We start from the raw sequence: 24,942 nt of genomic DNA on the forward strand, positions 1-24,942 counted from the left end.
GCTGTGCTGAACGGAATGTATATTCCTGTTTATGTGTCTTTTTGTAACTTAAGGTTTTGCCTAGAGGGATTCTCTATGTTTTGAATCTGATCACCTTGTAAGGTATTTACCATCCTGATTTTTACAGAAGTGATTCTTTTACTTCTTCTTTAATTAAAAGTCTTCTTTTAAGAACCTGATTGCTTTTTCATTGTTCTTAAAATCCAAGGGTTTGGGTCTGTGTTCACCTATTAATCTGCAAAGCAAAGTAAGGGCTAGCATTGTCCTAAAGAGATTGTTTGGGTGGCTATCACATGGGTGATGGCAGGGAACTGACACCCAGTTAGACACAAGCAATTCTTTTACTTTACTTTCACAAGTGATTTTTTTACTTCTTCTTTAATTAAAAGTCTTCTTTTAAGAACCTGATTGCTTTTTCATTGTTCTTAAAATCCAAGGGTTTGGGACTGCGGTGCACCTATTAATCTGCAAAGCAAAGTAAGGGCTAGCATTGTCCTAAAGAGATTGTTTGGGTGGCTATCACATGGGTGATGGCAGGGAACTGACACCCAGTTAGACACAAGCAATTCTTCCTCTCGCTGGAGCTGAGATGAGGGGGTAACAAGGTGACTCTCAGTCCTGGGCATCCCAAGAAAGTGTCACACTTTTCTCTGGGGATTCCTCAGGAAAACCACTTAACACTTATTATCCCTATAGTCCATACTTGCCTGGCACAGTTTCAGTAGAGCCTTCTGAATGTCCAGGTCTTACATCTGTCACATCTCCCCCCCAGAAAGGTTACGTTCAATCCCAGTCCACAATAATGCATAAACTTAATACAACAAGATCTTTCAAGAATATTGCAGGAAATTGTAATTTCTGTCACAAGGTCCTGCATGGCTTATCCCCTTCACACCTATTGTCTCTGATACACTATCAGCTCCCACCCCTGCTCCAGGAACTATGCCCATCTTGTTTGTGAAATTTCCCAACCAGCATCTTTTGGCTTTCTCCCATGTTGCTCACTATGCATGGAAAATAGCTCCCCATATAAATCCACAAAGCTACATCATTGTCCTCTAAATTCCTCCATAAAACTCTCCGCTGTCATGATGCCTACTAAAAACGTGACAACTATTAGGTACCTGATGTGCTGGGAACGTTTCTTGTCATGCTCTTCATAGTTTCACTGATACCTTGTTTTCTTCCTGTTTCTTTTAGCCACCTATTGTCTCTCATCTTATACTTAGATTGCAAGCTCTGCAGGGCAGGAACTGCATTTGTTATGTGTGTGTACACGGTCTCTAAAATGGGGCCATGATCCTTGGCTGGGGCCTCAAGGTGCTTCCACAAAACAAAGAATAATCATTCACTAAGAGAGCGCATATACTGAGCAACCAGAATTTAAATTGGAGAAATAGGCAGTAGAATCTGGTCCACAGACTTGATCCCAGAAGGGGTCTTGTAAGACTGAACCATATCATATATTTAAATTCCATCATACCTCAGCACATCACTGAACCCTAGGGAATAAGGTTAGTTTTAACAAAAATTCTTTGTCTGGATTCTTTGTGCTTCACTTCACATCCCATTAACTGCTTGAAATGACTGAGGACCAGAAAGTATGGTTGGGAATCCCTGCTCTGATATTTTAACCAGTCACAACACAAAGGTAAAAAACTACTTAAAATTAAAGAAGATTTATAATCCACCATCCTTGTAATCTTCTCTTTTTATAATGCATTACAATCAAACTTTTATATAGCTGCACTACAGTGCTGCTTGGGACTTTTGGTATTAAGTGATGTATTATGTGATTGTATCAGTTATCTAATTTTTAAAAGCTGAATACATTTGTGTTAGTGCACTGTCAGATAGCTAATAAGGTATAAAAAAGTCATTAGCCTATCCTCAAAAAGATATCTTAACTAGTGAACTATAAAATTCTGAGCATCACCTAGAGTACTGGGAGCCATCTTCCATCTCTCTAGTTCAAAAAACTTAAATTGAATATCCTGATATACTTGAATAAGCAAATAATGAGTGCTGCTTATGCAGTTAGCTCATAGATGTGGTCACTGGAAGAGAGGGCAAAAATGAAGATGCATATATGACTGAAAATGAAAAAATGAAAGGATATTAATGAGATACTAAATTCAAAGTGAGACTCCAAAATTTCCCTATACTTAAAAAAAATTAGAACCGCCGTTACTCTTTTTTTTTTAATCAAAGGTCATGAAGAACTGAATAGTCTAGGATTACGTACAGATCTGCAATCTGATCTGCATGGCTGGACCCTTATCCCTACACAGAATTCTGCTGAAGTCAATGTGGCTCCACACAGATTGCAAGACCAGGAACTATGTGTTAAATTCATTTGATATTCTGCATATTCCATTCCATTTTACAGTTGACATCAAATGATGATCTGTTAACATGAGGCCTCTGTTAACATTAAAAAGTCAGAGATATTAGCAGCAAATATGCTTTCCTGATGTATGGAATCACAGTCCATTTTCAACAGGTGGCATTTATTGAAGAAAATAACTCGAAACTACAGACAGTCAAATAAGTTTCCATGAGCCCCATCTTTGTCTTCATTGTTCACCAGGGGCCATATCCTGCCTGGAGCTGTATACCACACACAGAGAAAACTAATGGTTGAATAATATACTGCAAGCATCTTACTTAATGTTAATAAGATCACCAGGAGACACCAACAGCTGGATATTAAAATCTAGATTAACAACATGCTTTGTAATGATTAAATACCAGTCTGGTAAATCAGAATAATTCAAATTTGTTTATTAAACAAGACTGGGATAAATTACTATAATCTCTATTAATATTTTGCTCTTGAGTTTTAATTTATTGTTTTCAAATCATCTTCCCATATAGCTCCTATTTCACTACCATATACATCATTGTCCTTGTATGTCACTGAATCATCTCAACCTCTGCTAAAATCTTCCCGCATTACATCATCTTCTCCCACCTTGACTCTAGCAAGCAGGTATCTTTACCATGTCCTCCTGATGTCTCATCTGTTGTTACTTCATAATGTGTGGAATGATGCCACCTGTCGTCTAGCCTGTACTGCAGAAAGAATCACATCACCTCCATATCTCAGATGATTCTATTGTGTCCTTGTTCATTTAAGGATCCAGTGATTTAAATAAAGTTATATATATAAGCCTTCATGGAGTTGCATCAACTTCTCTCCTGTAATTTGGGCCTGGGTCACCACTGCCTTGTCTTTTGTGTCATCATTTAAACCTGTTCAAAGCAGGTGTAAAACACAGCCAGATCAGAATGGTAGCATTTGACATCCACTTTGCAAAGATAGGAGTGAAGAATCAGGAACCAGTGCTTAATTTGTGCCAGGGCTGAGCCCTGGCACCTCTAGGCATGGCAGTTCATAGCCCCGGCACCTCTGGTCTTGCCACGTCAGTTAGGAAAGTAAAAACATTGCTTGGGCCCTGGCACCTCTTTTATTACAGATTAAGCACTGACAGGAACCATATATATACTTCTCTCTCCACTTCCCCTATTTGTCTACTGCAGTGTCTCTCAACCTTTCCAGACTACTGTACCCCTTTCAGGAATCTGATTTGTCTTGCGTACCCCCAAGTTTCATCTCACTTAAAAATTACTTTCTTACAAAATCAGACATAAAAATACAAAAGTATCACAACACACTTACTGAAAAATTGCTGACTTTCTTATTTTTACCATATAATTATAAAATAAATCAATTGGAATATGAATACTGTACTTACACTTCAGTGTATAGCATATAGAGCAGTATAATTCATTGTCTGTATGAAATTTAAGTTTGTACTGACTTCCCTAGTGCTTTTTATGTAGCCTATTGTAAAACCAGGCAAATATCTAGATGAGTTGATGTACCCCTTGGAAGACCTCTGGGTGCCCCAGGGATACAAGTACCCCTGGTTTAGAACCCCTGATCTAGTGCTTACCTCCTCTCTGCCCTTCTTTACAACCTGACCACTATTGATGTGACAGTCAGAAGCATTTCTGCTGTTCCTGTTACCTAGAATGGCATTTCTGAATCTCTGCATCTATCATCAAAACTCAGACGAAAACACAGCTTTTCTTCCATGCCACCTACACATTTTGTCTTTCCCTTGGCTATTATTTATCTCTATAAATGAATCATTTGAATCTGTAAAGCATTTTGGGAGTGAGATGTTATGAAAGATGATGTGCACAAGAAATCTGTATTGTATTATGTGAGCCAGATCCTCTTTAATTGAATCACTGCAAGCCACTGACATGAGTGAAGCCAAGACAATTGTAACTAACAGGATTTTTGATTTCGTGTAAAGGCATGTAAAAAAACAGAAAGGTACCTTTTCCCCCTTCACAAGAACTGTACACCCTTTTCTTAACCAGCCCCATTAATAAGTCAACAATTAAAAAGAACTGCAAATATTGACTGTTATATCCTGAAATTATATTGAACCTCCCCCTCCGCCCCACACCAACATTTCTTCATTCATTCAAATTGCTTCTTTTGTATTTTTCTTAAATAAAAATAATTCCTACCATTGTATTTTGGACAGATTCCTGCATAACATATATCCCCTAGCATCCAGCAGTATATCTGATAGCTGAGAAGTGTCTCAGTGACAAAAACAGAAAGTAGTTTAACTCTACAGTTGGGTGTGGCTGGGATGCAGATGAGTTAAACCTACGCAGACTCCTCCAAAATGAAGGTGAATGTTGCGTCCATCAAACAAGTAAGAAATGTAGCTGTGCCCCTTATGCTTCGGTTCCTTGAATCCCTGATCATGGAAGTAAGACTGCATACCTTATTCCTGAAAACCCCACCATCACCTTCAGGGTTTGAATATCTGAAGATCAATGCCCTTAGCGCAGTTCTGGTATTTACTATACTTAGCCAAGCAAAAATGATCGGTTCTGCTGAAAAAGCTTTTTGCTACAAGATAAGCAAAGCAAGCGTGTACCTAATTTATAACAGAAGTAAATATCCGTTCTGCACCCAGGGACAGCAGCCTTCAAGCAGCCACTTCAGCAGAATCTCAGGCAAAATTTAAATAAAGAAAAAAACATACGGTCTTTTGAAGACAACAGGACATGATCCTGCTGTGTTTACTTTGGCAAATGCATCACTAACGTCACTAGGAAATTTGCCTGTGTCATGAGTACTGAGAGCTGATTCAAGCCATGGAGGGGATAAAGAGCAGAAGACCCACTCAAATGCTTAAAAATCTGATGAAAGGAGAGTAACTGAGTAATGATGAGTACTCTCATCCCCACTTCCTCCAGCACCAATGACCTGGGCCGTGGCAGTGGAGATTCTGATGCCATAATGAGAAGGCTTGGGCCTGCCACAAATGATGCATTATCTGTATGATTTTCCTGCAGACCTCAGGATATCCAGAACTCACTGTGAGGAGAAAGTTAAAGTCCATGCTTAGTTACAGGCTGTGGGGTAGAGTATAAATCCAGGGATTTGTGCTACCCGGAATCCAGAGCAGAATTCCTGACAGCAAGAGAAGGTTTGCACAAAGATTAAGAGTAGAATCTGACCTTAATTTAAACATTAAACTTTGAGTTCTTTATTACTTGTTTGGAGTGTCTTCAATCTCAGTGGGGGAAAAATGAGCTCACATTTAGGACAGCTACTTTTGCCCTTTCTTTTTCTTCCTTTCTTCATTTCTCTCCATATTCCGTTTGTCCCTCTGAATTTCAGAGTCCAATCAGGGACCAAAAATTGTATAACAAAGCACAATGCAAGCCAAGAAAAGAAAAGTGATCAGTGTGAGGGAGGAGAGAGTGATAGAGGTACTTTCTGCTCCAAAACACAGGGAGTCCAAGAAGATATTTCCTTAAATTACCAGAATGGAGAGGACATTCCACAAAGATCTAATGAAGAAAACCATATTTTACAGGTGGCAAAAAACAAGAGCGAGCTTCATGCTATGCAACAACATGCCACCAAACTAGGAATGGACATTGACAAATGGACACCCTGTCCTGAGCAGACATTCGGTATGCTTGACTTACTTTCCCTCCCACCCCTTTTCCCATTTGATATGCAAAAATGACCAGCAATGAAACAGTTAACATTGATATCAAAATGTCATTGTCAGGCTTTAGAATTAACACCTCAGTGATATTAATGGTGGTTGTGGGTTGGGGGGAAGGGGAAGGGGTGTTGATGTTTCTCAGAGTCATTGTTTCAGGTTGTCTGCAACACTCTGCTCACGTCTGGAAGATTTTCTTAGCAACTGTGAGGACGAGAAAATATATTTTTTAAAATGAAAGCTTATACTTTGCAAAAATCAGACTAAGTCAAATAAATGGATCAAGTGGGCTGGATGTTTGACTCTCCTGATCTAGGCAGTTTAAAAGCTTCCTGACCCCTCTGTATGCTGTCCAACCATGCTCCTGCGGGAATGACATGGAGGGCAAAAACACTCCAGCATCAAAATCAGATAACTTGTTACTGAACTCTAATGGGTTTTTTTTCCCATGGGAGGGCATGAAATGGCCCTGAAATAATGACTGCAGGATTGGGCCCATGGTAACCAATATTTCTTTAGAGAATAGTAAGAACAAATGGGCTGCAAGGTGTAACAATGTTATAGAGTTAAACAGGGAAATGTGTGAAATGCCATAATTTAAATGTAGCAGTGAAATCTTGCAGAAAGTTGCAGTGCAAATATGTGCTGTGCTTGTATTTATTACTAAATATTCCTTTTGAATGGTATAAAAAAGCATAGTGTGCTAATGTGTTTTAATTAGCTACTTTATAGGCCTGCACAAAGTAGACTAATATGAACATCAAGCATACATAAAGATCTGTCACTGCATGAGAAATGTGTGCTTTTAACTCTCAATATTATTAATGGAAACACCTCATGAAGATCTTTCCGCTACTACCGCCTACTTATGTATGGGTAGAACAGTCGAGCACATCAGAGCCAAAAGAGTACAGACTTCAGGATTATGCCCATTATGTGCAGTCCATCTAGAGCATAGCTCTTCCATATTTGTTTGGAATCTGTCCTCAACCTGCTTCAGTTAGAGAAAATCAAACTGGCAATTTGTATCAGAGAATTTGGGCAAGTCTGATGAACGTGGTGAAAGTGAGAAATGCTGCCACTGTATGCACATTAGAAAAAGAACAACCATTTACAACATGGAATACCCTTGCAGAGTGACCAGAACAGGAGTAAATAAGTTAACAGTGCTCCAGCACAGTGAGAGAATGTCTTTGATCCAGCCGACAGACTTTTATGAGACTACTCGTGTGCTTAAAGTTAGGCATTTAAAGGTGCTAAGGAGGCATTTAAAGTGATAAGGAGCTTGTGTGGTAAGGGGCAGAGGAAGGAAAACAGAAAAGCTATGAGAGGAAGATGTGGTGGCAGGTCATGGTAGGGATGGGGAGCAGAGATAAGTTGTATGGGTACATGGTAAGGGAAAGGGCAAAGGAGACAGAAAAAGAAAGGCATGTAATGACTAGAAGAGCATACTAAAATAGAATTTCTGAGTCTAAAGATTTCTCTGCTTTTCAGAAACCTATTAGCAAAGTGTTTGGCTAGTTCCACTCTAAAGCCAGGTGATTATAGAAGATAACTTTCTACTGTTACCAGTTACACTGTTAGTTAAAGTGGTGTTGGACTGTACAATGGAAATAAAGGTTCTAATTCTAATGACCTATGTGGAAGTCAATATAGTTTCACATGACTGAATTTCTGTATTTTCAGTTTGTTTTTTCAAACCTAGGAAAATACACACAAAAACATCTTAAAATAATATTAAGGTAGAAAACATTTATGAAATTGCATATTGATAAGACAACTTTGGGATTCTCCCCTGACTCACTCCCCCTTTACTCTTCTTCAACTCAGAGTACTAAGCTGAGGTGCCCTTAGAGACAAAGAGCTAGCTTTTGCGTCCTTCCTGTTATCTGGACATCAAAGTGCTGCTTCCCTGACACTTGCTCTGAGTGACTGTGCATGGCTGTCTGTTGTCCGTATTGCACTCTTCTCCCCTTACAGTTGACCTGTTGGCACAGCCTGGACAGTCACCAGAGGGTGAACCCTACTGTCCAGATTCAATGCAGTAAGTAGTCCCAGTGAAAAGCCTTCACCAGTTATTCTCAATACCCACCTGCTGAAGTGAAGAAACAGACTGACAGAGCCAGAAGAGTACCCAGAAGTCACCTACTACAGGACAGGCCCAACAAAGAAAATAACAGAATGCCACGAGCCATCACTTTCAGCCCCCAACTAAAACCTCTCCAATGCATCATCAAGGATCTACAACCTATCCTGGAGGATGACCCATCACTCTCACAGATCTTGGGAGACAGGCCAGTCCTTGCTTACAGACAGCCCCCCAACCTGAAGCAAATACTCACCAGCAACCACACACCACACAACATAACCACTAACCCAGGAACCTATCCTTGCAACAAAGCCCGTTGCCAACTGTGTCCACATATCTATTCAGGGAACACCATCATAGGGCCTAATCACATCAGCCAGAATATCAAAGGCTCGTTCACATGCACATCTACCAATGTGATATGTGCCATCATGTGCCAGCAATGCCCCTCTGCCATGTACATTGGTCAAACTGGACAGTCTCTACGTAAAAGAATAAATGGACACAAATCAGATGTCAAGAATTATAACATTCAAAAACCAGTTGGAGAACACTTTGATTATCACTACAAAAGATTTCCCTCTCTTCCCCCCTCCCCCCGCTCTCCTGTTGGTAATAGCTCACCTTAAGTGATCACTCTGGTTACAGTGTGTATGGTAACACCCATTGTTTCATGTTCTCTATGTATATCAATCTCCCCACTGTATTTTCCACTGAATGCATCTGATGAAGTGAGCTGTAGCTCACAAAAGCTTATGCTCAAATAAATTTGTTAGTCTCTAAGGTGCCACAAGTACTCCTGTTCTTTTTGCGATACAGACTAACACGGCTGCTACTCTGAAACCTCTCATGGGGATGTACTCTAAGCTCAGCCCTTACCTACTAGTCTAACCCCCTAAACTCAGTCCTTACCAATTAGTCTGATTTGCAGTCTCATGAAGTGGGAGAACATGGAGTATGTTGGAATTCAATGTGGTGTATAGGGAATGATTCCAGTAAGAATGCTGTTGTTTTCAGCTCATACTAATTCCACTCTCCCTGTTAGAATTTCAGTGGAATTGTCCTGCCAAATGTCTCCTGTGAGACTGGACTTTGCTAGGACCCTTGCCCTCTCCTCCCCCAGGCTCCATCTAGTAGCTTTGTGGGGGTAGGAGTTAGCTGTCTTCAGGCTTGGAAGTGTCTCAGTGTAATTCCTGTACCAAGGGGAAAAGGAAAATTGCCTAGTCTGGCTGTGAGATGTAGAGACTCAGCAGAATATTATCAGACTCAGCCAATTCCCCAACGCAGCCTGAAGCAGCTCTACGGGACCCATGAATCCACTGCTCTCTCTGTACCAGTCTTTCCCAGTCAAACTCCTCGGGTGCTCAGAACCCCATGTCTCCCCTCTAAACCAAAGCAGAAGAGCATTTGTCTGTTTTCTTTATACTCCCTAATTATGATATCCTTTTTCTGGTCTCCCAATGCAATTGAAAAAATCCTAGAACCACTTTCGTCAGTACCAGAAAAAATCCCAGGATCCATGCAACTTGCAAGTACCATCTCAGCAGTGGGCAAAACTTCATAGCCCCACTGACTTAGGGGATTTACCTGGACTTGTTCCCCTGTTAACACCCCAATCCCCCCCCCCTCCCCCATACACAGAACCACCCACCCACCTTGCTCTTCACAGAAAAGAATGTATCTATCTCCAGGGATTTCTCTGGGCTCCTCTTCTTTTCCTCCCACATTATCTGTTAAATCTCTTCTTAATAGGTTTTTAGTTTTTCGAATTTCTCTGTCTCTCTGACTTGCCCATTTGTGCTTCTATGGCCATGAGACTGTGCATGGAGCCATTGGTCCCACTGCATCAAACTGCTGTGTCCCTCTGGAAAGGCAGTCACAGTGTCACTTCCCACCCAGTTACTGTGCTGACCTCAGCACTGACTTCACAGAACTTTCAAGTGCCACAGTAATACTACTAATAAATAATAATATAGAGCAAAATCTGCTTTAACATTGCTTTCATTCAGAGCAGAAAGGGTGATACAGCTATCACCTGATCCAATAATTTGCTTTATAACTACAGTGCAATAAAACAGAAGAGACAAAGTTATAGACAAAAAACAATAAGGAGTCTGGTGGCACCTAAAGACTAACAGTTTTATTTGGGTATAAGCTTTCGTGGGTAAAACACCACTTCTTCAGCCACCAGACTCCTTGTTGTTTTTGTAGATACAGGCTAACAGGCTACCCCCTGAAAGTTATAGTCAGTTAAGCATAGAAGTATGCAAGTTTGCAGTTGTAGTTCTGTTTTACAGTACAAAAACAAAACGAAACCCGAAACCTAAAAATCAAAAACTGAAAAAAAGCTCTCATTAAAAAAAGTTCCTATGGGCACTTGAAAAGAGAAACAAGTAGCAATTAGAGGTATCTGAGTATTAACATACCCATTATCACAACTACCTGTAGGTGGGTTCAAATTACCAGCTTCTACCTACAGAATAAAACTCTTTAAAATCACTTTGAGTTGCATGTCAGATACCACACCATGCTTTTGAAGGAGATTTAAAATATAGCAACATACTCGAGGGGGTTGAAGTGAAGAGGAAGAAATTGAGAACAACACCCATTAAACAATAAAATACCCACATTCCTCCAGGAACTGCAGATATCATTTGTATTAAATGCATATAAAGTGGTTGGCTCAGTGCAACTATAGAAATAATGACTTGTTTCTTCACTTTTGCCAAATACCCAAAATAAAAACAGTCAGATTTTAAGGCATTTCATATCATCCTCTAGCACATTATATCCTTATTTACACAACCTAAACATCACTATTGAAAGTAATGGACAGTAGAGTAATTAAAACCAAAGAACTAGTAAATTGGTTTTTGTCATTCACTCTGTTCTTTGCATATAATTTAGTTTGATTTTTCTATTAATGGCCACACCACTCAATCACAATGCATGATTCCAAATGTCAACGTGAAACATAATTCACACTGAGAAAGGTCTATACACTCTGCTGTAGGCTGATGAAGAGTTACTTTTATTTTTTCCCAGGGATTCCTTGACCATGTTCAGTGATGCAGTTCCTCGTGTGTGACAAGTGCGGTTTTTCTTTTTTATCTACTCCAAGGATTTCCAGGGCAACACAATCTTGAATCTTAATGAAGCAACATACGGGGGCCGGGGCGGGGGCGGGGGAAGGAGGCGGAGGGAGGGGAGTGGGCGAGGGGAGCTTTCTTGCTAGAATTCTTTTCAAAATACTATAGTGCAAGGGACAATGTGGCATTCAAAATGAGACAAGATCCTGGCAGTAAGCTACTTCCAGCCTGAGAGAGGGAGACACTTTTCAATATTTACATAAGTTCCTACCACTTTGCTCCATACTACAGCTCCTATGCCTGTCCAAAACATTTGGGTACCTACAAAGAAGATTGCAACAAAGGTTTCTGAATAGTAGCTAGTTTTGCTTCAAAGATAGGGCCATCTTCTCTTATACATTGCTGTCCACTGTGGAAAAACAGAATTTCTCATAGAGAGATGGGTCAAGCAATGGGGAAATACCTGAGCAACACTCAAGACTGAATAGAGGCCACCACTATGTGAATACAGTAGGGGTAGGAGTAGGGTGGCCACCTCTGGTGTACAAAACCCAGGACAGCCAGGGTGACCTGGAGCCCATACAAGTGGACAGCTGGCAGTGTGTGTGCTGAGCACCCTTACAGATTTCCCATGACAGCAAAGAGGATGATTGTGGGAAAACCTGCACAAGTGGCAACCCTAGGCAGGAGAGAACAGAGATACTTTCTCTGCAGTTGCAGGAGACTGCCAGAAAATGGCTGACTGCTCCTTGTACTCAGGGAGACCTTAGTGTTCTGCACGCCACAGTAAGCATGACCAATAAAAGAAGGGATAAGTCTAGGGCCCATCTTCCTGCTGTTCCCTAGGGTTTGGAACTAAAAGATGTGGGGAGTAAGAGCCCATGCTGCACCTTTCAAATTAAATGTTGCTGCGGAATGTGCTCTTTCTAATGTCCTTGGCTCTTGTCTACATTGCAGCTGGGAGGTCTGATTCCCAGCATGGGTAGACAGACTTGCCCTAGATCAGCTTGAGTTAGTGCACTAAAAACAGCAGTGTTGATGTTGCGGCACTGGCCGTGGCTCAGGCTAGCTGCGCATTCTAGGACCCTGGCAGCTGGGCAGGTTTGGACTTGGGCTGTTAGCCTGAGCCACCACCACCCATGCCACAGTATCTACACTGCTACTTTTTGTGTGCTAGCACAAATCTGTTTACGCACACTGGAAATCACATTGCCCATCTGCAGTGTAGATATACTCCTGGAGGCTTTATGCCTGTCTCTACCCTACTGTTTTGCAGTTAAAATTCAGGGCTCTACTCCAGTATGACACAATTTAGCCCTATGTATATAACTACTCATGGCCAAGAAACATTCAAGATGTGGGAGCAGCGAATGAAAACATTTCAAGGTCTCATAAGGTTGGTAATGATTAGAATTTGGCTCTGTACCTGGTGTTCTGTGAGAGTCCAAGTTTTTCGCAGCTACTTCACGTTCTGAGAGATAGCGTATGTATGAATGTGAGGTTCTTTGTACCCCTTTCTCTCTTTCTGAGCTTATGGCAATGGAAATACCCCGGCCCCCCAAACAAACAAACAAACCTTGGAAAAGAGAATTCAAAGCTACATCAACGAAGAATCATTCTTTGGCTTTTTAGTTTAACATGATTGTAATTTACCTTTCTCAGCTAGAAGAGATGTATTACTCTCTGATCAGGGACAAGAAAAGATATAGTGTAAAATCTTGGCCTCAGTGAAGTTAATGAGAGTTTTGCCATTGTCTTAATGAGACCAGGAAATTTCACCCAGAGAGTGTAGGATGGGGAATTCTCTGCTTCTGCTAAGGAACTGCCGTGGCTGGCAAAAGAAGCTGCTCTCAATCCCCGGCCTATCATAATCCTTATACTATCACTATTCTATCCATTAGAAGTTTTCCTGAATATAAATAGTCACTAATAAAAGGACTTCTTTCAATATTAAGACATTTTTAGACTGTATACCTACAGCATCCCTTATGCTCACACAAGTAGCTTCAGAGAACGAAAAAGTTTTCATTCCTAAAAACAAAGAAAAATACAGACTGATAGAATGGTCAACAGGGCTTGATCACAATTTATTTCTGACCTTTTAATGCCTTCAGTTCTCAATGATTTTCTGTCATTTCTGTCTAGCCCGGACTTGAGACCAAATCCCAGAGGTGCTTAGCTTTTTGTTGCCACTTAACTTTCAACTTCCATTTTCAGAATTGAAAGATAAGTAACTAATTGCTACTGAGGTATCCAAGGGTTTATCATTCATCCAAATCTATGAAGTTGGTATAAGCCATGAACTTGAAAACTTTTCTGTACTCAGTCTGCATAAAATATAGCTTAATGTTATGGCCTACTGATGTTATTATCATTATCTACAGCCATCACGATGATTATGTGCCTGCTGTTCTGCTAGCCAGAAATGAACTTCAATTCAAATTTACCCATATCCCTCTTCACATGAAACAATACATTCTCCTCAAGTTCACTAAATCAAAAATTCTACTTTACTGCTATTCTGTAAGTCTGATTAGGTGTAGTTTATCTATGAAGGCACTTATTTTATTTCACTTTAAATGGATTCACCTGATGTATAATAAAATGTTAGTAAAATGTCTGGATGAAAAGTTGCTTCCCTCTTGTATGGAAGAGGGAAGGCTTTAACTGCTCCTGCTTTGCCTTTTATATATTCATATTGTATTTGTATGTCTTGCCAGGTACATTCATAATACACTGGAAGTAAATGTCATGAACTGTTTTAAAAACAGATGTATGGATTTTTTGCTGTGCTTGTAAACAAGCATTTCAGAGGTACTATTAAAGCAGTATCTTGATAAAAATTCCCCCATTTAAAAAGGACACACAGATACACACTTTCTCCCTGTAATAAGGTAAGATTGTGAAAAATGTTGAAACCATATGGCTATGTTATGGAAGAAGGAAGAAATCCACAAAGTTCTATGGTCTGTGTGGCTATCCAAAGCAGTTATTGCCCTTGAGTCACATTTCTAGACCTTATTGAAGAACAAGTGATACATTGTTAACGTTTAGATCAATAAACAATTATTGTTCTTTGTGAGATGCTGAAAGGGGATTTGGAGAGTTTACAGGTAAGAGGCATAATTTACCAGTGGCTGTCAAACTAACAACTGCAATACATTCTCTATTTTTTATTTTTGAAGACTTCAACAGGGAGCATATCTGATATTAGCCAGTTCTTTGCCTCATGGTGTGACACACGCATAATGGAGCCAGCAGGCTCTGCTAGCTCTTTTCAAAAGAAAGCATGGCACCAGCACAGATTTTGAACACTTCCCATCCAAGAAGCCCCGATAGCTATTATTCATCTGTAAAATTGCTCAAGCAACTTGCAACAATTTGAGTTTTTAAATAATTTAAAGAGATTGACAGGATCACATCTCTCCAAATACATAAGCGGTATGATTACACCAGAAACATGTTTTTATAATGACTTTCTTTTAAAAATCAAGTAATTAATGCTCACATCTGAACTTCTGAAAAGCCTTAAATGCTCAGAATCTCTTTATGCCATTCCCGCCCCCCCCACACCACATGTTCCAGCCTTTTACCCTTTGCCCCTTATACTGCCACCTGTATGGAAATCTCCTGGAGTGGGATGTTTCAGCCTTCTCTAACAACAAGCTTATTGATCAGCAGGTCTTGTTAACGGAAGTGTAAGGTCATTGTGATTCTACTCCTCATTTTCTCACTTTCCTATGGAACCTATTCTTCTGAAGAGTGTCCCTTCCTCTGGCTTGTTATTGTGTTTACTATGCTTAGCTCGATCAACTGTAGCAAGAATGAAACAGACAGATGAGAGAAGTAGGAACTATAAAACAGATCATAAGTCTTCCTGAGCTCAGTGATAGTTTGCCAACACCTGGTACTTACAAATAAAGTACTGTTATTCGAATGTGTAAAAAACAAAAACAAACAAACCAAAAAAATCCCAAAGAATTTTATTCAATAAACAGAAGTGGTGGTACCTGCCTAGATACTGGGGTACATTGTCCAAAGGCAGTTACTCTGACAAGAAGGGCAGGTGCTGCCTTTGGGCCAGATTCTGCTTTCCCTTGATGTATCTGGGTTAACTCCACTGGCCTGAACTCTCAGGCCTGGTCTATACAAGAAAATTGTTGGCTTAACTACATTGCTCAGGGTTGTGAAAAATCCATAGCCTTGAGTGGCGTAGTCAAGCTGACTTAGCTCCCAGTGTAGACAGGGCAGGTCAACACAAGAATACTTCCGTTGACCCAGCTACCAACTTGTGGGGAGGATGCTTACCTGTGCCAATGGGGGAACCTCTTCTGTCTGCATATTTCAAATACAGACAAGCCCTCAGATGCATCACCCCTAAAAGTGATGCTTCTGGAACCGATACAGTACTTTGCAGTTAGTAACTTTCATCCAAGGATCTCAAAGCACTCTATGAATAGGGGCAAGTATTATCAATATTATCCACGTTTTATGGGTGATGGAGCAGGGTTAGGTGGCTTATGCATAGTCACCAAGTGAGACAGTGACAGAATTGGGAAAAGAACCCATGGTCTCCTGATTCAGTCCCTGACCCTAACTACTAAACTTGCTGTCTCCTCAATAGTGTAATCTCTCAGGATTGGATTAATATCTCTGAATTGGAAAACTCGTCAGAATATCACCTCGAGCCATCTATCTGAAGCCTGTTTTGTGAGCAGTAAATCCAGGTTCGTAGAGAAACCAGTGTCATGCTAATATTAGCAGAGCTCCAGCAAGTGCCTTATTCATTCATTGTATTCAGACTTGTGCTGGAGGTTGTCTGGCCTCAAAGAACACACCATTACAGCTTTCAGAAGCTGCAGTTCAACTGTATTGCAAACCCCAGACATTAAGATAATCCTGAGTCAGCTTCCCATTAAAAAAAAAAAATAAAAATCTTGAGATTGGCTTAAAGTTCATGAGATTTAAAAAAAATAATGAATTTGGGGTTCTTCTTATTTGCCTTCGGCTTTCTGAGCCTTTAGGTTGTATTTGAGTCACAGTTTCAAGCTGTTCTCAGCAAGCCATTAAGTTTTCAAATGAAAGCTGAGATTTCCATGCTGTCTCTTGATGCCAGCAGCTGGGGCTTTAAGAAAAACTCAAAATATTGCGCTGCTTGTGATAGAATTGTGAGACTTGGCAACACAGTTTCAAGGCATTTCGGAAAGTAACAGAGGGCCATATGGTGATCTCACGTACGCCACTGGAAATCTGGATCAACTTCACTAACGCACATATTATTCCATTACAGACTGACAATAGCACTTATAGCAAATACCTTCTGGCAAAAAAGCATGGCGCATTGCACTACCAGTTAGGATTTTAACCCTTGGCACATTTCCCTCCTCTAGCCATCAGCTGTATCAACTGGGGGAATTAATTACCCTCCTCTCTCTTCCTCTCCATTCCCCAATCTGGTGCTAGTAAAAGAGCAGGGTTCTAATTCCCTCATCACCTTCTAACTACGGCGCCTCTATTAACTCTCCACTCCTAAGTGTCCTTGTAAGAACTACTCCTGGCTCCAGTCTCCACATCCTTATACAACAAGAGACAAATCAAATGCCCAGACCTGATCTCCTTTCTATGAGAGGTTGAGTTTTCATCATCTTCTCCCATGGTTCTTAGTTAGCAGGGAGCAGAGGTTCTTGACAGCCACTCGCTTGCTGCCTTGCCCACTCTCTCCAAGCTGCTGGCACAGAGAGGCCTCTTCCTTGTGGGTGGGTGCCTTCTCTAGCAAGGTCTCACCATAGGTGCTGTAGACACTCATTCCCCCCTCTCCTGCTAGAATTCACATTAGTTGACCTGTTGCCTTCCCCCAAGAGCTGGGACTTATTAGCCTTCCGACTCCATCTGACTGAAGGGCCAGCTGGAATTGTTGCAGGAACTGACTTCATGGAATACTCTCACACTGGGGGCAGGGAAAAGACAAGACTATCTGTGCAAACTACAAAAATACACTGGGTATTCAAGGCCTGAAGCTCAGTTGCCACCTACCATTGCTGAATTGATTGGGTTCCATAACAAGTAACTGAACAGGCCAAATTTAAGATTAATTTAGGCCATGGGCAAGCAGGTGCTCAGAGAGCAACTGACACCAGTTTAAACAAACTGCACTCATGAAAAGGAATTTCATTTTTATTTGTCTTTGGGTTTGAGTATCTCTATATAAAGCTTTGATCTTCTCGACTTTGATGTTTTATAAGTTTTTGTATTGTTGATACAGCTCAATGTCAGTTTTTCTCCTGTCATAAACCTGGTGTGGAAACACGTAATTCTTTAAAGGTCAACAGCATATATATCGATCTGCTGGCTGTTGTGACACACCCATCACCTAGTGCCCAGGCACCAATAGATTTAGTAGATTTCTGTGAAACAATAGTACAAAATGGACTCTTTTGAGATGCTTCTGAAACCTGAACAACAAAAAGCCCCCTTGCAATCAGTATGTGAGCACTTTGAGATTGTGCCACGCTTGGTCTCATTGTGAGGTATCTTACTTCGCAGGTAGTTTCGTTTCAATGGGACTACTCATGAAGCCCTACTTAAAATGAATAAGGGAGGCACAATCAGGTTCTTTATGATGGTTTATGTCCAGGAGACTTTTGATGTAGTTTAGACTTACTCTCAAATGCACGGGCTGTGTCTTTCTATGTGGTTTGTGTAGGACCGAGCACACTTTTGGCGCATGAATTCTAAATTAATAATACTTAAATAGTGAAGCATTATTATGTTAAGCTTGTGCAAGTGTGAAATGCAGCTTCAATTGATTTTGAAAGTTGTTTGCAAGCCTATGATTTTGCATCACCTCTGAATTCTAGGGTCTGACTCTCTGCCTGGCGCTCTGAGCCATTTATACCTATGCAAAAGTGAGCACAACATGGGTCTAATATACAACACAGTTGAATGGTAGCATTTACACCTGGGTGGGGGTAAAATGTGGGGGTAAAAAAACTACCATTCACATTTGATTGTGCATGACAATTATGTGTCCCTAAACTGGTTCAGAACTTTATTTGTGCTTCCATGAGATGAACTTTTAAACCAGTAGCAGCACCTTTTATTGCTGTTGTAAGTGGTCTGTTATTTGGTTCTCATTCAACCAGACAAGGCATCACCTCTTGTTTGCCTGTTTCACTTTTTTCCATATAATTTCCACTCTGGTTATTTTCTTTTCCATTTGTTCATATGATAAATAGGAGCAGCACTGAATGCATGAGGATGCATGTCTGACTTTTTTTTTCCATTGGATAATTCAGAGTATCTTAAACATTTTAGGTGTATCAAATATGACTTGACACACTGTAACAGCTTGTTTAAAAAAAGAGGAATCAGCAACTTGAAGACATTTTACTCAATTGTAAAAAATATCTTACAATTCAAAAAAACAAACTTTGCATTTTTCCTCTGAATGATTTTTGGAGACATATTCTAAATCTTCTCTTTTTAAACAAGCTTAAAAAAGCATGTCTAGGATATTATCCTTCCTGGCAAGCCTGTCTGCAAGTAACATTTAGCTCCTGTTTAAATAGAGTTAGTGCCAAGCCTTTGGTGCCAAGCCTTTTATTTCCAGTTTTAGAAAGATGCAACCATTTCAGAAATCAAAATCCTGAATTTTATCTTTGTTGTTGCTGCGGTACTTTGTTTAGTATGAAAGCTCCGGAACTGTTTATAAATATATTTATAGATATACTACATGTTAAAGCAGTGTGAACAAAATGATTTGCCTTTTTATTTGTAATATAGCTCAATTCCTGACTTTAGAATTTAACTCTCTCAGGCTCCCGCTGCATATCAAATGGACAAACTGCTCACATGTTAAAACAAATCTATCTGTAGATAGACATTGTCAGTGAAATCTTGGTTTCATTGAACTGCGGCTGCTAAGAGAGGCTCATTCATTATTTTAGAGCTTGCTAACTCCTCCTCTGGAGGTGTGTAAACCTCTCTTTTATGATATTCCTCTGTCCCTGTTGAACTGAGTTTGACAAACCTTAAGGTCACTTTCAGTACAAACCTGGGCTTCTCCTTCAGTTGCATTTTATTACTTGTCATCATAGGGATAATGATATGTTGTGACAATGGAATGTCTGTGATAGGTCATTGCAAGATGAACTGTCCACTGTAATATGTTGCTTGACAGAATGAAATCAGAAATAAATATCTAAAATGAAATGTGCATGATTAAATTATGTGATACCTAATCCTCAGTTTGCCGTGCATGTTGCTTAAGCACCACCCACTTGTACAATGTTATATCTGAAAGGGAAATTCCTAACCGAGATCCACAGGATTACACCTTGGAGCTTGCAGATGTTTAACCTGTGTATTATTAATTATTATTAATTATTATTATTATCTGGATGAGGTAACTAACATATGCTGCTGTAGCATTCATGCAAGGTTCATGCACTTGGCAACATTCAGGGCACACCCGGAGTGTTGTGTAGGAGCTGTGCACACACGGCTCCTCTCAAGGGCATGAACCTTGGAATCTCGCCCAGATGACATGAATCGTGGGAAGCCTCCCAGGACTGGGCTCAAGGACCGAGAGCAAGGAATGCGGTAGATAGATATTGGTAAATAAGAATATTAAACAAAGCCAGTGTATTCCTTTTATCTGTTGGAGTATGTAATGCGTGGGGGGAGAGAAAGAATAAAAGAGAGGGTGGAAAGCTGACAGGAGACCAGCCCGTTAGCAGACCAGCCTGCTTGCTTGCTTAAAGCCTTGTTCTGTCTTGTATTTGAACCGCAACATGCTGCTGTCGTTCTTGTAACTAGAGAATCATAGGACTGGAAGAGACTTCAAGAGGTCATCTAGTCCAGTCCCCTGCACTGAAGCATGACTAAGTATTATCTAGACCCATCCCTGACTGGTGTTTGTCTAACCTTCTCTTAAAAATCCCCAATGACAGAGATTTCACAATCTCCCTAGACAATTTATTCCAGATCTTAACTACCCAGACAGTTAGGAAGTTTTTCCTAATGTTCAACCTAAACCACCTTAGCTACAATTTAATCCCATTGCTTTTTGTTCTATCCTCATATATATCTACTTAACTATTTATTTTAATCATTTCCTGAAGCTGTGAATTCCACAAGCTAACTATATATTATGCAGAAGAGAATTTCCTCTTTATCCATTACAAATGTATAGCTTCATTTTCAGTGAACTCAAGCACCTGTGGCAGCTATTGACTACAATGGAAGAGGCACATGCTCAGCATCTCTGCAAGTCAGACCATTAGTAACTTTCAGTTTAATGGAATGATGCATTTTCTCAGGATAAGAGACCAGGTAAATGTGTTATAGTGAAGAGTGATCAATGTTCTTGGGCATAAAGTGGCCAATGGGATGAGATCAGGCAATGCTCCCAAGGTTTAGGGTCTATTCTGACCCTGGCCAATTTGATATGAGACCTCTTGATCTTTGCAGTCTTTTCACCCAAGTACTTGAATTTAGTCATTAAAAAAAAAAAGGTTAAAAACATTTCCCAGAGAAAGCATTCACCATCCCAAGTGTGTGTGAGGGGTGGTGTGGGGAGGGGAAAGCGGTCAGATTGTACCATTGCTTCACAAAGCCATTCAGAACACAATGAATGTTAACCTATATGGGGGGAGGAGAAGGTTATCAGACCACATATTTCAGAGAGGCTGGGTAGTCTCCAGCAGAAGTCTCTATGAATGTAACCTGGCTAGAATTTAAGGTCATTCATCTCTCCTTCTAAGCAGTGGGAAGTGAGATCAAGCAACAACATATCTCCCGGCTACTAACAAGTGCATGACCATGGCCTAAGTCAATAGTCAAGGGAGCACCAACTCCTGATTATACACAAGGAGAGAGAGAGTACTTCTCTGTTGGTTAGATCTGAATTTGGCATCCAAAGAGAGATACAAATCAAAAGAAAGGAAGAATTCCACAGATCCATTGTCTGAAGCCTTTACAGCTCCAAGTTTGAACTTTTCACTCACAAATTTGGTATACCAATACCAAACAGGATACCCAAGCAATGAAATTTTTCTCTCGACTCAGGGAACCAAGGTGTAGAAGCCTTGGACATGGACTCTCAACCATAGCCAAAAGGCCTACTATACACCTTGTGTTCAATCTGCATTTATCCAATACTCTATGAAAAACACAAGAAGAAAGAATCTCTATGATACTGTCAGCTTCATTCTTGCTCAGCAGATCTTTCTTGCCCATCCCCATCACAATGTCAATCCAGTCCCCTCTTCCAATCAGGAATGATCTACTGACAAAAATTTGGTTTTCTGAGTAAATGAAATTTTTCCTGAAAAAAGGTGTATTTTTGGGTGGAGATTTTTGATTGAAAAACTGAATACCCCAAACCTGAAGTTTTCAGTTTTCATCCAAACCCCAATGAAATGCCACCACAGTGTCTCATGGGAGTTGCAGTTTGGGTGCCTATGCCCTCATTTTCCTCAGTGGATGGACTTCCTAGCTGGACTATATCTACTATGATGCCCCATGGTCATCTCACTGCCCTGATGCACCACCTTTTCTTAAAAAGAGGAGACCATGGTGCATCATGGGAAAATTAGTCTGACCAGGGAGCCCAGCTTATAGAGTAAAAAGGGAGTCTGAGGCACCATGGTGGCAATTCCAAATAAAAAAAATTGTTTTTCAGCCAAAATATTTCATTTTTTTGCCAAAAACTCAAAGTTGTGAGGCTTAATTGTTAGTTGTGAGGGTTAATTAATGTTCCTGAGGTGCATGATGAGCACCAGAAAATGTCTATCAATACACAATTTTCCTCATGCACATTCTATTATACTGATTTTGTGCTATAATTTCATCAGATACATTTCATGTTGCCAACTATAATCCTGGGCATTTCAATGTAACAACTGTTCAGTCCATACAGTAATTATATATGGAATTATGAATTTAGGGGACACATTTTCTCTATGTGAAAATGCACTGACTTCAATGGATTCACATCAGCTATGAATTTAGCACTAGGTGTTTATCTCCAACAGCTGACGTAAAAGTGGGAATGAGATTGTCATAAATATAAAGGGAAGGGTAACCACCTTTCTGTATACAGTGCTATAAAATCCCTCTTGGCCAGAGGCAAAACCCTTTGACCTGTAAAGGGTTAAGAAGCTAAGATAACCTCGGTGGCACCTGACCCAAAATGACCAATGAGGGGACAAGATACTTTCAAATCTGGAGTGAGGGGGAACAAAGGGTTTGTCTGTCTGTGTGATGCTTTTGCCAGGAACAGATCAGGAATGCAGCCTTACAACTCCTGTCAAGTTAGTAAGTAACCTAGCTAGAAATGCATTAGATTTCCTTTTGTTTAATGGCTGGTAAAATAAACTGTGCTGGATGGAATGTATATTCCTATTTTTGTGTCTTTTTGCAACTTAAGGTTTTGCCTAGAGGGATTCTCTATGTTTTGATTCTGATTAAGGTATTTACCATCCTGATTTTACAGAGGTGATTCTTTTACTTTTTCTTCAATCAAAATTCTTCTTTTAAGAACCTGATTGATTTTTCATTGTTCTTAAGATCCAAGGGTTTGGGTCTGTGTTCACCTGTACAAACTGGTGAGGATTCTTATCAAGCCTTCCCCAGGAAAGGCAGTGTAGGGCTTGGGAGGATATTTTGGGGGAAGACGTCTCCAAGTGGGCTCTTTCCCTGTTCTTTGTTTAAAACGCTTGGTGGTGGCAGCATAGGGTTCAAGAACAAGGCAAAGTTTGTACCTTGAGGAAGTTTTTAACCTAAGCTGGTAAGAATAAGCTTAGGGGGTCTTTCATGCAGGTCCCCACATCTGTACCCTAGAGTTCAGAGTGGGGAAGGAACCTTGACAGAGATGTTGTTTACTTTAGCATGTGATGATGTCATTTAGTACATACAGTAGGCAGAGGACTTGATTCTGCAGCCTTTGTGCCAGCTCAGTTCTCACTGCTTTAAATATACTGTCAATCTAGGGAAGGGCATAGTATTTTTTGTTCTGTTTATATAGTGTCTAGCATAATGGGGACCCGGTTCATGATCGGGATTCTTGGGACCACTGTAATATAAATAATAATCAATTTCAGTGGGAGTTTATGTCTCTGCTGTGTCAGGCTGAGGCTCTGTCCTCCATTTTGTTGGAGTATTTCACCCCAATTTGTAAAGATGCAGCGTGGACTTAGGAACATAAAATGTAATTGTTTGTTTAATAATAGGGCTGGGATTTGGAAAGAGAAAGTGCCCCATGACAAAATGTCAACAGTCAGATGTTGCATGAAAAAAATGCTCATAACAATGTCCATGATGAAACATCGGCCAAAAGATGTTGCATGATGAGACATCACCATGACAAAATGACGGATGACAATCGCTGCAATGAAATGTCATCTCAGAGATATTGCCATGACGAAACATGGAGGACAAAATGACAAGGTTCCATGGGATTCTGGCATAGTGATGCATGCTCTGTCATGCTTAATTGCTTGTAAACAGAAATAAGTCTTTGCAAAACCTCCTACTAGAGTCTGGCTTTGCTTTGGCCTTCGAAAATTAAAATGCAAAAAATACTATCATTTGGAAAGCAGCACATGAAGACTTCTAGCTGTATATTTCCTTTTCAACAGAGAAGCAGGTGCTCCCAGCAACTTACAGACAATAGATCTAGTTAGATTACCATAATCTGTTTTATTCAATTGAAATACCAAGTCCTTTATATAAAATCTGCAATGAATTATGAGGAGGATGGTGGTTACCTGAAAAAGCAGCCATCTTGTAGTTGGAATAAAATGGTTCAAAATGTAAAACCTATTTTAAAAATCTCAATGTTTACCCCTAAAACTCTTTAAAAGAGAATTTTTAATGATATCCTGAGCCAGGCTTTTTAAATTACTATTATTTGATTTCTTTTTAAATCTCTTTAGGCATGAGAAAGATAGTTTCAAAATCTGTTTGCGTCTGAAGACACTTTTGAGTGTGACAGTCTTCTCATTCATGGAAAAAACATGGTACCAGCCAGGTTAATATGAAAGTATCAACAGAAGTGAAAGCAATATTTCCCCTCTGAGATAACAAGTGCAGCAGGTTTTTCAGATTGCCCATTGTATCATAAAACACACAAACAAGCAAGCAAAGAAAACCCAAAGAAAGCTGGCATGGTGGCTATTTGACGCACATGAATAAAGCATGATGGATGTGAGAGAGTCTCTTTCCGATGACCCTGGTTTTAGATCTGCCCTCACCATCACAGATATGGGTAACTCCATTCTTTCCTAAGATTGATGATTGTCAACTGATAAGATGTAATAAACAATCAAGTATCTGATTGAAATTCCTTAATTTTTTTTTGTGGTAATCATGGATTGATTGACTGATTTGCAAGCCAGGCCAGTTTCTGTCTTTGCTTTGAGTTATCTTCCCAACAACAGGCGCTCAATCTTAGCGGGAAGCATCCTAGATCTTCTGACCTGTATTAAGATTTGAGATTCTTATATTCCTGATTCCCATAATAATGAGCTGGCTAGATACAAACAACATTAATTTTCTGTAGAGATAGATTCACTCCACCCTCATTATAAAACTATTTTCAAAAGCCAAGGATATTGAATGTTATAACAGTAATGTCAGCTGTCATGATTTAATCATGAGGCACATGAATTTTTTGTTTAAATTTGATGTTCTCATGATCGCAATATTT

This window comes from Caretta caretta, chromosome 1 (genome assembly GCF_965140235.1).
Source record: "Caretta caretta isolate rCarCar2 chromosome 1, rCarCar1.hap1, whole genome shotgun sequence".
In the NCBI taxonomy this organism is placed as follows: Eukaryota; Metazoa; Chordata; order Testudines; family Cheloniidae; genus Caretta; species Caretta caretta.